The 13,209-nt window shown below is 50.1% G+C and overlaps 2 non-coding genes across 2 annotated transcripts; one reads left to right on the top strand and one right to left on the bottom strand.

The window, feature by feature from the left end:
- Window positions 1–12,231: 12,231 nt before the first annotated feature.
- Window positions 12,232–12,303, top strand: TRNAA-CGC (transfer RNA alanine (anticodon CGC)). Its single transcript has one exon. It is a non-coding gene; the product is annotated as a tRNA-Ala (tRNA).
- Window positions 12,304–12,507: 204 nt separating this feature from the next.
- TRNAG-GCC (transfer RNA glycine (anticodon GCC)) lies at window positions 12,508–12,578 on the bottom strand. Its single transcript has one exon. It is a non-coding gene; the product is annotated as a tRNA-Gly (tRNA).
- Between the last annotated feature and the right edge of the window lie 631 nt (window positions 12,579–13,209).

Raw genomic sequence — 13,209 nt, 5'->3', positions numbered from 1 at the left:
TCCCTGTCACTTGGGATTTAATGGCAGAACCCCCCCGAGATCTGCTGTAATTTATAACTGCCTTTCAGTGCAATCCTTTTTGTTGTTCTCAGTGAAATCCTTTCTTGGCTGGGCAAGGTCCTTCTCCATCATCCAGTCCTTAGAAGCACATTCCCTGGAGGACTCTGCCATGAGTGACTGCAGGAGAACAAAAAAAAAAAATCACAGAATGGTTTGGGTTGGAAGGAACCTTAAAGATCATCTAGTCCCAACGCCTCTGCCATGAGCAGGGACACCTTCTACCTGACCAGGTTGCTTGAGGCTCCATCCAGCCTGTCTTTGAACACTTCCAGGCTTGGAGCCTCCACAACTTCTTTGGACAAGCTGTTTCATTGCCTAACCACACTCAAGATTCTCTGCTACTACCAGAAGTTGGTGAAAGGGGCAGGTTTCCAGCACAGCACCTTCCAACAGCCAGCCATGCTGGAGGTGTTTTACAGATTCATAGAATCATAGAATGCTTTGGGTTGCAAGGGACCTAAACACCATCTAGTTCCAACTCCCCTGCCACAGCCAGGGACACCTTTCACTGGAGCAGATTGCTCAAGGTCTCATCCAACCTGGCCTGGAAAACAGATGGATGCTGGAAAGCAGATGTTCAATATCATCCAGGGGCTCTTGTTGACAAAGAGGATCAATGGTGGGCTCGAAAAAGCACCTCTGGGTCTGCCTGGGACCAGCACTGCTCAGAGCTGGAGTCAGAGAAGGCTCCTGACACACAGGAAATATTTCTCCTCCAAGATGTTTTTCATTACTGAAGCCTTGTAACAACAGCAGAAGCTTGAGGAGCTGTGTCCACGGGTGCCAAAACTGCCTCTGCAAGAGAGGGTGTTGCTCAGGCCATCAGAACATCACTGTCTTCAACTCTGTCTTGTGGTGGTTTGCATAAAGCCCTGCAGATGTGAAACATAATGCTGGAGGAATGTCTGGTTTGAGCAAGTCACCAGGAGGCTGTTTCTGGAACCCCCAAGCAGAAATGGTTTGTTGAAGGCCCCTTGGGAAGATTGCTGAGGGATGGACCAGCTGCCAAAGGCAGGAAGGCAAATTCATTGCCTCAGGGGATGGCCCTGACCTTCTCACTCCCTAAAAGAGTTGTGAATGGAGACAACATGGTCTGAAAGCAGCAGATGTGTGATCTGCATGCAGCTCTGCAGGTGGCCTCACCACCTCTGCCGTGCTGCAGGTGGCCTTGCTGGCATTGCCATGGTGCAGATGGCCTCACCAGCTCTGCCGTGCTGCAGGTGGCCTTGCAGGCATTGCCATGGTGCAGGTGGCCTCACCAGCTCTGCCATGATGCAGGTGGCCTTGCAGGCATTGCCATGGTGCAGGTGGCCTCACCAGCTCGGCCGTGCTGCAGGTGGCCTTGCAGGCATTGCCATGGTGCAGGTGGCCTCACCAGCTCTGCCGTACTGCAGGTGGCCTTGCTGGCATTGCCATGCTGCAGGTTTCCTCACCAGCATTGCCATGGTGCAGGTGACTTTGCTGGCATTGCCATGGTATAGATGGCCTCACCAGCATTGCCATGGTGCAGATGGCCTCACCAGCTCTGCCACACTGCAGGTGGCCTTGCAGGCATTGCCATGATGCAGGTGGCCTCACCAGCATTGCCATGGTGCAGATGGCCTCACCAGCATTGCCATGGTGCAGGTTTCCTCACCAGCATTGCCATGGTGCAGGTGGCTTTGCTGGCACTTCCATGGAGCTTGAGGATCAAAGTGTGCTGCTTTGGGGCCTGACCCTTCCCCTTCACTGAAGAAAAGAAGCTTCCATTGACACTGTGAGGCTCAAGGCCTCCTGGAGTAGAGAGAGGTGGAGTCTTCTACACAATGTCTTTGCAGGCTGTTGTTCTCATGACTGGTGAGTGGGAGATCTGTGCCTGCAGATCTCGCAGAGCAGCGGTGGAGATGGGTGCCAGCCCCGCAGCTGCTAGCCCCACCAGGTGCCAGTCTCCTCCTGCTCCATCCCAGCACAGTCTGGGTTGAAACTGTGGCACAAGCATAACACCACCACCTCCAGTCACTGGCTGTGTGTCTGGGCTGGTGAGTGGCTCTGCCCTGGCCACCCCACCCCACAAGGCAGGTCCTCCTCCACCAGGATGTGTCCCCAGCCAGGAAGTTCTCCCTAGAGATGTTAGCTTTCATCTCCCTGTTTCTTCAGACAGTGGGAGTTAGGTTGGACATGAGGAACAATTTCTTCCCCCGAAGAGTTGTCCAGGCCTGGCCCAAGTTGCCCAGGGTGGTGGTGGAGTCCCCATCCCTGGAGGGTTTTCAAAGCCATGGAGATGTGGTGCTGAGGACATGGTTTAGTGGTGACCTGGCAGTGCTGGGTTAATGGTTGGACTTGATGATCCTGGAGGTCTCTTCCATCCCAAACCATTCTGCTGTTCTGTGGTTTTGTGGGGACTCAGTGTGGCTTAGAGCTGAGCACATGTGGTGCAGTAAACATCTCCTTGGGCTAAGCAAGCCACACAGTAACATCTGCAGCTCATCCACGTGGACTTCAAGGTGGTAAAGCAGCTCCCAAGCTCCCCCAGGGATCACCACAGAAGGCAAAAACTCAACAATCACATTGGAGGGACCCCTATTTTCCATCTCTCAATAGAATCACAGAAGAGAATCAACCAGGTTGGAAAAGACCTGAGATCAAGTCCAACCTATTACCTAATACCTAACACCTCCTGACAACTAAACCATGGCTCCAAGTGTCATGTCCAGCCCTTTTTTGAACACCTCCAGGGATGGGGACTCCACCACCTCCCTGGCCAGCACATTCCAATGGCCAATTACTCTTTTTGGGAAGAAAGACTCAGTGTGAAGGGCATCAGAGCTTTCACCTCGCTTGTCCTCCCTGAAGCACTCCTTTGCTCTCAGCGAGGTCTTGCTGGCCCTTAGCACATATTTGGCCCTTCCATACAGCCCACGGTACACAAAGTATTTGCTCATCAGAATGGAAATGAGACAATCATGGAGAAAAAGGCAAAAAATGACACATGATAAAGAACAAAGTTTGCCTTGCAACATTAAAAACACAGTCATTAATAAGCACTGATGTGATGAAGAGCAGATAAAATGACCCAAAGTGTCACAGAACAGAGGAAAATGTTTGGAGGGGTTTTTTTCTTCAGTTTTAACTGAGCAGGATCTGCTTCTTCAATGTGAAAAATCTAGATTAAAATTGAGGCAACAACAACAAAAAGAATTCCATAGAATCATAGAATCACAGAATTTTTAATGTTGGAAGGGACCTCAAGGATCAGCCAGTCCCAACCCCCTGCCATGGCCAGGGACACCTCACACTACAGCAGGCTGCTCACAGCCACATCCAGCCTGGCTGCAAACACCTCCAGGCATGAGGCTTCCACCACCTCCCTGGGCAACCTGTGCCAGGCTCTCACCACCCTCATGGGGAACAACTTCTTCCTAACATCCAATCTCAAGCTACCCATTTCTAGTTTGGTTCCATTCCCCCCAGTCCTATCACTCGCTGACACCTTCAAAAGTCCCTCCCCAGCTTTCTTGGAGCCCCCTTCAGATCCTGGAAGGCCACAATGAGGTCTCCTCAGAGCCTTCTCTTCTCCAGACTGAACAGCCTCAACTCCCTCAGTCTGTCTCCATAGCAGAGCAGTTCCAGCCCTCTGCTCATCCTCGTGGCCCTTCTCTGGACTCCTTCCAGCACCTCCAGATCCTTCCTGTGCTAGGGGCTCCAGAGCTGGACACAGTGCTCCAGGTGGGGTCTCAGCAGAGTGGAGCAGAGGGGGAGAATCACCTCCCTCGCCCTGCTGGCTCTGCTTCTCTTGCTGCAGCCCAGGATGTGATTGGCTTTCTGGGCTGCAAGTGCTCACTGCTGGCTCCTGTTGAGCTTTTCATGAATCTTACCAGTAAATAAAAATATCTTTTTTTCTTTCCTTTTGGCTGAAAGAGCTTTAAAAAGAGGACTTGTAATTGGAGAAATCAAGGCTGGATGGTATGGTCTACAGATTGTTCAATACAAAAGGCAACCAAATGAGGCCAGATAGATGTGATCAGCAAGAAGAGATGGATTGATTTCCAGTACACAACATTCCAGTGTAAGACACCACTGGAAAAAAAGGGGGCAGTTTGTCTGTCAGTCAAGCCTCAGTTCCATCAGCCCATGCTCCTCAGCAAGAAGCTCTGCAGGGAAGGTCCCTGCTGACTCATCAATAATGAGATGTAAATCTCTGACTTGCTTGTTCAGGGTGGTTCCACAACCCACCACCACTCACACCTTCCTCTTCCTGAAAAAAAAAAGGCTTTGTTTTGGATTCCAGATGGAACCTGAAGAACATGAAGAACAGAGAGACAAGAGATTCCCCTGGAGAAAACGGAGCACTGGAAGCTGAAATGCTCTTCAGTGAGAATGGTGAGAATTGGAAGGGGCCTCTGGAGATCATCAAGATCAAACACCCTGCCAAACCAGGATCACCTAGGGCAGGTCACACAAGAACGAATCCAGGTAGGTTTTGAAAGCCTCCAGAGGAGGAGACTCCACAACCTCTCTGGGCAGCCTGCTCCAGGGCTCCAGCACTCTCACAGCAAAGAAGTTTGTTCCCACATTCAGATGGAATCTCCTGGCTTCCAGTTTGTGTCCACTGGCTCTTGTCCTACCACAGGACACCACTGAAAAGAGATTGGCCCCTTCTTCTTGACACCCACCCTTTGGATATTTGCAAACATTGGGGAGATCCTTTCTCAGCCTTCTCCAGGCTAAAAAGCCCCAGCTGTCTCAGCCTTTCCTCCTCAGGCAGAGATTCAAGTCCCTTCATCATCCTCATAGCCTCCACCAGACTCTCTCCAGTAGTTTCCTGTTATTTTGAACTGGGGAGCCCACAACTGGACCTGGTATTCCAGATGTAGTCTCACCAGTTCAGAGTAGAGGGGCAGGAGAACCTTGCTTGACCTGCTGGCCACACTCTTCCTCATGCACCCCAAGGAGGTGAAGTAAGAGTTCTGTTTGATTTGGGATGATGAGTATGAGCCTCACCTTCCTGTTCTGTCATTTCATGCAGTCAGCAAAGATCTTAGTTATTATTTGTGGTGGGATTGTGGTTCAGGCTGGGCAGGGGAGCACGTGGGATGATGATGTCTATCACAAGAAGGTGATGTGTTTCCAGCAGAGTGGATCTGCTTCCAAAACTTTTTCAGGAACAATGAAGAGCATTTTGTTCCAAGAGAGAGCTGATAATAACTGCCCAGAGAGGTTGTGGAGTCTCCTTCTCTGGAGACATTCCAAACCCACCTGGATGCATTCTTGTGTGACCTGTTCTGGGTGATCCTGCTTTGGCAGGGGGGTTGGACTTGAGAATCTCCAGAAGTCCCTTCCAGTCCCTAACATCCTGTGATTCTGTGAGAGCTGCTCTTTAAAATCATGACACTTAGCAAGCAAACTAGGGGAGGTAGGGAAGGTGGTGGTGGTGGGGGGTGTTGTGTGTATTATTGTCCTGGGTTTTCTGGAACAGAATCCCAGGCCAGCCATGGGCTGCAGGTTGGGATCAGCCTGGGTAGCTGGCTCAAGTTGGCTCCAGGAGCATCCCATCCCATAAACACCACACTGAGCATAAAGGGGGAAGGTTCTCCCTGATTAGACTCCTATTTTTGTTTTGGTTCTTCCTGACCATGCTGCTTTTGACCATGCTCATTTTCCTTCTCCTGAGGCCTTCCTTCTACTCTGGGGTAACCACCTTGCATTTGCTGTGCTGAGTGCAACTTCATATTGGGGTTAGTTTGGCTTCTTCCTTCAACCTGTTTCATTTCAATCTGTGGGGCTTTCCCTCTTTAACTGGATCCCCCTTTCTCTGCTGGGCAGGGGCCATCAGGTGGAGGTTAGCCCCAAATGTAGGTGGACAGTTCTGTTGGGGTAAAATATTTGGTGGAATAATTTAATCAGGTGTTCTCTGAACAAATTTAAAGTGGTCTGTTAAATGAGACTTGGTGTTGGCCCCCAGTTTGACTCATGCCTGGCCATTGTTGGCCCCCAGCTCAGCTTTTGCCCAGTGATTGTTGGCCCCCAGTTCAGCTTCTGCTTGATATTGTTGGTTCCCCAGCTCAGGCAGAATCAGCTTTTGCCTCAGTTTCCTGGGTGGGTCTGTCCATGAAAAGCCTGTGAAGAAGGTGGGAGCATTCCACTGTCTGGGTGCTGGGGTGTATCATCCTGTGTGATGGTGCCAGACTCTGTCTGAGCTCCACAGAAACGCTCCTCTTTGCCTGGAATCCCAATATGTTCATTTCCCTCTCTCATAAAGCCACAGAGAGGCTCCTTTTATGAAGTTCTGCAGACTCCCACCTTCTTCCTGAGGCTGCACAGGGCTGAGAGAGCCATGGTAATGCTCTGTAATTAATTTGCCAGGCAGGTAACTTCTGCAGGGCCATAATTTACTTATCTGTCTGCAACTCAAATGAATCCCCCACTTCAGGACCTTAATCTTCTTTTCTGCCTTTTTATCTCCTTTTTTTAGCTCTGAGTTTCATAATTCTTCACAAGAGGCTGCTTTGCAACCTGTGTTTTGGGGGATGTTCTTGTGATGTTCTCACCAAACACTTAGAGCCACGCATGGCTAATGGGAGACTTCATTCCTCCACCTCACCACTTACGAGGGAGTTAATTCAATTAACAGTGAAGATGGAACAATGCAGGAGTGAAAAAAAAAAGGTTTATATTTGGAGGGCTGAGGATTGAAACTTCATCCAAGTGTGGTCTCAGGTGTGCAGAACCTCCTGAAGGTCATTCTCGGCGCTGTAATTCCCAGAGGGGTGGCAGCAGATGAAAGTTAGTCAGGAACTGTAACATAAGCAAGGTTTGGAGCTGTTTAACTTTGCCCTGTCCTTGGGTTTCTTTTCTAATAACTTTATTATTTAAATCACAGAATGGTTTGGGTTGGAAGGGACCTTAAAGATCATCCAGTTCCAAGCCCCCTGCCATGGGCAGGGACACCTCACACTAGAATCATAGAATCAGTAAGGTTGGAAAAGACCTCAGAGCTCATCAAGTCCAATCTGTCACCCAAGACCTCATGACTAACTAAACCATGGCACCAAGTGCCATGTCCAATCCCCTCTTGAACACCTCCAGGGATGGTGACTCCATCACCTCCCTAGGCAGCACATTTCAAGGGCTAACAGCTCTCTCTGGGAAGAACTTTCTGGTCACCTCAAGCCTAAATCTTCCCTGGCACAGCTTGAGACTGTGTCCTCTTGTTCCCAGGCTGGTTGCCTGGGAGAAGAGACCAACTCTCACCTGGCTACAACCTCCCTTCAGGTAGCTGTAGACAGGTCTGCCCTGAGCCTCCTCTTCTCCAGGCTAAGCAACCCCAGCTCCCTCAGCCTCTCCTCATAGGGCTGTGCTCAAGACCTCTCCCCAGCCTTTTTGCCTTTTTCTGAACACATTCAAGTGTCTCAATGTCCTTCTTAAATTGAGGGGCCCAGAACTGGACACAGGACTCAACTTCCTCCTAATATCAGCAGGGACATCTCCAACTAGAGCAAACCTCTATCATTTCATCTCTTACAGATGACCTCCCTGGGAAACCTGTAGCTGACATAAATAAGGAGTTGGTGTCTGTCTCATAACGTCTGAAATTTGTCACACTGTGATTTTCCTGGTTTCCAGGAAGAATGCCACATGAAGGAGGACAGAAATGCTAAATCAAGTATAAATCATAGAATCACAATAGGGAAAGTCAGAAAAGACCTCTAAGAGCATCAAATCATAGAATCATAGAATCAATAAGGTTGGAAAAGACCTCAGAGATCATCAAGTCCAACCTGTCACCCAACACCTCATGACTAACTAAACCATGGCTTCAGGTGCCATGTCCAATCCTTTTTTGGACACCTCCAGGGATGGGGACTCCACCACCTCCCTGGGCAGCACATTCCATCTTTTACCTAACACCTCCATGACTATTGGACTGTGTCCCAAAGTGCCACATCTCATTTTTTGAACACCTTTCAGGGATGGTGACTCAACCACCACCTGCCTGAGCAGCCTGTTCCAATGCCTGACTACTCTTGCAGCAAAGAATTTTTTCCTACTATCCAACCTAAACCTCCCCTGGTGCAACTTGAGGCCATTGTGTCTTTGTCCTATTACTTGGCAGAAGAGGGCAACACTCCAGCCTCCATCAAAACTTTAAAAATTGATCTGGAATCAAGGAATTGCTTGAGTTGGAAAAGACCTCCAAGATCCTTGAGTCCAACCATCCACCCAACACCACCATGGCCATTAAACCATGTTCCACAGTGCCATGGCCATACATTTCTTGAACACCTCCAGAGCTGCTGACTCCACCACCTCCCTGAGCAGCCTAACCCTCATGTGTTTGGTTTATGTTGCTGCACTTGGACCTTCTAATCCAGTGAAGGAGAATTTATTTTAAGGAGGAATTTTGAGGGCAACCATTTAATCCTGGGAACAAGTGCCAGGGTGGACGTGGTACTTTGGGGCGTGTTTTAATGGCCATGGTGATCTTAGGTTGATGGTTGGATTCGATCTTAGAGGTCTTTTCCAACCCAAGCATTTCTATGATTCTGTGATAGGAAACTGGATCAGAGGGAAATTCCTCTTGGTCTCATTGGAATTTCATTGTCATCATTCTGACGCAGGCCCTGAGCTGGGTAACTTTGAAGCTGAACTCTTTTCAGGCTGGGCTATGCAAGCCCATCAGCTCAGAGTGAAGCTGTGGTGGACAACAGAGCAAATCTAGGGATATCTAAGAAAAATCAATGAAACAATGCAAAACCTTGAGCAGCCTCACTGCCAAGGAGCAGGAGGTTTGCAAGGGACAAGGAAGGCGTAAGGTTTGCAAGGTACCAGGAAGGAGTTAATCCCACGGAGGAATGTGGAGGAGCTGCCAGAGAAGAGTGACATTGTTTTTCCCTGATGTCAGCACAGAAACCCTAACACAAAGAGGTGAATGTTGTCCTCTGGAGAGCTGTGGAGAAAAGCTGAATGTGGAGCTTGTGCCGAGGCCGCCAGCAGCATTACAAACTGCTCGGCCCAAGATGACAAAGTGTTTCCTGGAACCAGGAGCTGCCTCCAGACATCTGGGCAGGACCAGCGCTGTGGGTGACAGTCTGAGCACCCCGAGATGCAAGTGTGGCGGTGCTGGAAGTTGCACCCCTGCTACAGAACAAACAAGGTTCAAATCCTTAGCACTGGTGAGGCCCCACCTTGAATACTGAGTTCAGTTTTGTGCCCCTCACTCCAAGAAGGTCATTGAGGGGCTGGAGTGTGTCCAGAGAAGAGCAATGAAGCTGGTGAGGGGTCTGCAGAACAGGGCTGGTGAGAAGCAGCTGAGGGAACTGGGGTTGTTCAGCCTGGAGAAAAGGAGTTTGATGGGAGGCTTTCTGGCTCTACAGCTCCCTGAAAGAAGCTTGGATCCAGGTGGGAGCTGATTTCTTCTCCAAGAAACAAGTGATAGGAGCAGAGGAAACAGCCTCAAGTTGCACCAGGGGAGATTTAGGCTGGACATGAGGAACAATTTCTTCCCCAAAAGGGTACAGGCTGGACAGGCTATCCAGGGCAGTGGTGGAGTCCCCATCCCTGGAGGGGTTTCAAAGCGTTGTAGATGCAGTGCTGAGGATATGGTTTAGTGGCAACCTGGCAGTGCTGGGTGAATGGTTGGACTTGATCTTGAGGTGCTTTTCCAACCAAAATGATTCTATGATTCTGCCTCCTGAGGTTCTGGTAGACTTGGTCTTACCATCAAGCCAATTCACAGCACTCTGTGGGGTTGTTTCACTTCACAACTCAGTGTAAACGGCAGCTGTTTTTCTCCCATACACCTGCATGTTGAGTCTGGCCTGAAGAATTCAATTTATTCTGTATTTGGGAGGTGATGGTCTGCAGGACATGTAGACCCAGCTGCAATAGAAGTGTTGTTTCACTTCAGTGTAGGCAGCACATAAACTCTCATATTTGTTCCACCGTAACGGGAATGAAATACTTGCTGATATGTTTGGATCTGTAGCCGCTCCTCTCAGCAGCTCCAACTTGCCCTACCTTGATCCACCTCCCAAATGGGAGGCTTCACAATTGGTCTGACTGTCCATCACAGCTGAGATTCATTTTCTGCTATTCTGAAGCCTACAGAAAGGTAAACAGAAGGAGAAAAACCCGAAGAGAAGGTTTTCAATTGCTTGGTGTTTTTATTGCAGAGGTTGGTATTAACCTGCCCTGCACCCTTGGCTCAGCCTTGTCAGGAGGCTCTGCCACTTCTGGGCTTTGCCTGAACATCAAATAGTCAGTGGTGTGTTCATTAGGAAAATCAGATTCTGGGCCTCCCAGGAAGCTGCTGCTTAAATCTGCTGTGAACAAAGTCAAGCTGTTCAATGCTGCTGCCTGGCAGGAGAGGCAAATGTGAGTTGCTGAGGTTACAGTGCCAAAATGGGGCAAGCTGGGAGGACCATGCTTGGTGGCAAAGGGTCTTTCTCTCCACTGTCTCCATGAAGCCAGTATGGCTGCTTGTGGTGGCTTCTCAAGAGTTTAAAAGCATGATAGAAATGGCCTCAATTTGCACCAGGAGAGGTTTAGGTTGGATGTGAGGAACAATTTCTTCCCCAAAAGGGCTGTCAAGGCCTGGACCAGGCTGCCCAAGGCAGTGGTGGAGTCACCACCCCTGGAGGCGTTTCAAAGCCACGGAGATGTGGTGCTGAGGACATGGTTTAGTGGCGACCTGGCAGTGCTGGGTTATTGGTTGGACTCAAGCGTGAACGTTTCTGCCAACCAAAATGATTCTGTGGTTGCATGCTATAGTACAGATGCATATGGAGGGGACAACAGCACCTATGGAGATTCTGGAAATAAGCTTGAACAGAGTGGGACCAGGTTGTTCCCACTAAAGCTAATGGAAGTCACTGGTTTTCAGAGGAATATGCCCCTGCAAGAACCTGCTGAGTTTTTCTTTTAGTATCAGGATTCTAAACCTTCCAAGTCCATGTTTACATAGGATCAATATCCCAGGAGAAGTGTTTCACATCATAAGTGATCTCTGGCTTTGAAATTTATAGTTTAGGGAAATCTGAGATTAAAAAAACATCCTGAAGATTGCCCAGAGAGGTGATAAAAGCCCCATCCCTGGAACCATTCCAGGTCAGGTTGTTTGGGGCTCTGAGCAACCTGTTCTAGTTGCAGATGTCCCTGCTGACTGCAGGAGGGTGGACTAGATGAGCTTTGAAGGTCCCTTCCCACCCCAACCAGTCTGTGATTCTATGGTACTGATGGTGGTGAGACACTGACACAGGTTGCCCAGAGAATTTGTGGATGTCCCAGCCCTGGAGGTATTGAAGGCCAGGTTGGATGGGGTTAGAGCAATCTGGTCTAGCTGTTGTCTCTGCTCCTGGCAGGGGTCTGGAACTAGAGACCTTTAGTGTCCCTTGTAACCCAAGCCACTCTGATTTTATGACTCTAAGAGAGTGTTTTGGGCAGGTCCTTGGTCTTCCTCCTCCTTGCTGTGTGTGCTGGGGGGTCCCAAAGAGGAAGACTATTGGAATGGAATGGGCTAGGCTGGAAGGGACATTGAAGATCATCTAGTTTCAAGCCCCCTGCCATGGGTAGGGACACCTTTCACCAGCCCAGGTTGCTCAAAGCTCTGTCCAGCCTGCCCTTGAGCACATCCAGGGAGGGGGTATATATTCCTGGCACAGATGCAAAGAGGGGATTTTCCCTTCTGCAATGAAGTGTCTAGCTCTGGAACCCTCAGCACGAGAAGGCATTGCACCTTCTGGTGCAGGTCCAGAGGAGTCCACAACAGTGGACTGTGAGGCCAGTGCTGTGAGGCCAGGCTGAGAGAGCTGTGCTTGTTCAGCCTGGAGAAGAGAAGGCTGCAGGGAGACCTTCTAGTGGCCTTTCAGTGCTTAGTGGGAGTGTGTAAGAAAGACAGGACTCGGTGCAAACTCCTTCGGTTGCAGATGTCCCTGCTGACTGCAGCGGGGCTGGATTTGAAAGGTCCCTTGCACCCCAAACCAGTCTATGATGCTACGCCGTTAAACCCAAGCTTTCCCCTGTCGAGCCCCGCCCCTGCACAGCGGCCGGGCTCCACCTCTCCTTAGGGAAGGAGCGCGGCGGGGCCCTAAGGGGGCTGCGGGGCGCGACGAATGAAAGAGGCAAACAGCAGGAGGGCGGCAGCCGTCCGCTTCCCGCCCTCTGATACGGGCGGGCGGGAAGGCCCCTACAGCCGGGGATGTAGCTCAGTGGTAGAGCGCGCGCTTCGCATGTGTGAGGTCCCGGGTTCAATCCCCGGCATCTCCAGAGGCTTTCATTTTTCGTTCTCTTTTTTTTTTTTTGTCGTTTCCCTCGCCTATTTCCCTGCGAGGCCGCAGATTTCAAGACGGGGACCGCACAGCGCACTCCTCCCGGTACATCGTTACTTAGCCGGGTTCGTCGCCCTCGGGAAAAAGAAAAGCGACGAATAAGCCCTGTGGCCCTACGTCGGAAGATAACAAAAACGCGAACTGCATTGGCCGGGAATCGAACCCGGGCCTCCCGCGTGGCAGGCGAGAATTCTACCACTGAACCACCAATGCTCGCTCTGAAATGTTTGCTGTTGCTGCAGGCCTCCAACATCGCGCCCGGGAATGGCTGGGGTCGGCTCACTGCTCCGTTTGTTACTCTCACGTCCGCGTACTGTACTTATGAGTATTTCACCACACTTTACACTCCTAGCAAGCACCTCTCGTTCCCAGAGTACAAATGAAGCCTGTTCTTGCCTTTGTAATTAATCAGTTTCGTGCCAGGCGAGGGTTGGTCTCTTCTCCCAGGCAACCACCAACAGAACAAGAGGACGCAGTCTCAAGCCGCAGCAGGGGAGGTTTAGGCTGGATGCTAGGAAGAAGTTCTTCACAGAAAGAGTGACTGGCCAATGCAATGGGCTGCCCAGGGAGGTGGTGGAGTCACCATCACTGGAGGTGTTTAGGAAGAGACTGGATGAGGCCCTTGGTGCCATGGTTTAGTTGATTACATGCTGTTGGGTGATCAGTTGGACTTGATGATCTCAAAGGTCTTTTTCAACCTGCTTAATTCTATTCTATTCTATCAGATATCTGCTCAGAACATCTGTGAGGGTTGGCTGAGGTACTGCAGAAATCTGTAAATCAGGAGTTTGACAATTCGTGTGCCTCCCTGGAGCTCAGATGGTGCTCTGGAGCATGCTCTGGA

This window comes from Dryobates pubescens, chromosome 2, assembly GCF_014839835.1.
Source record: "Dryobates pubescens isolate bDryPub1 chromosome 2, bDryPub1.pri, whole genome shotgun sequence".
In the NCBI taxonomy this organism is placed as follows: Eukaryota; Metazoa; Chordata; class Aves; order Piciformes; family Picidae; genus Dryobates; species Dryobates pubescens.
The sequence above is the reverse complement of the archived record's forward strand: the minus strand, read 5'-3'. Positions and strand labels throughout refer to the sequence as shown.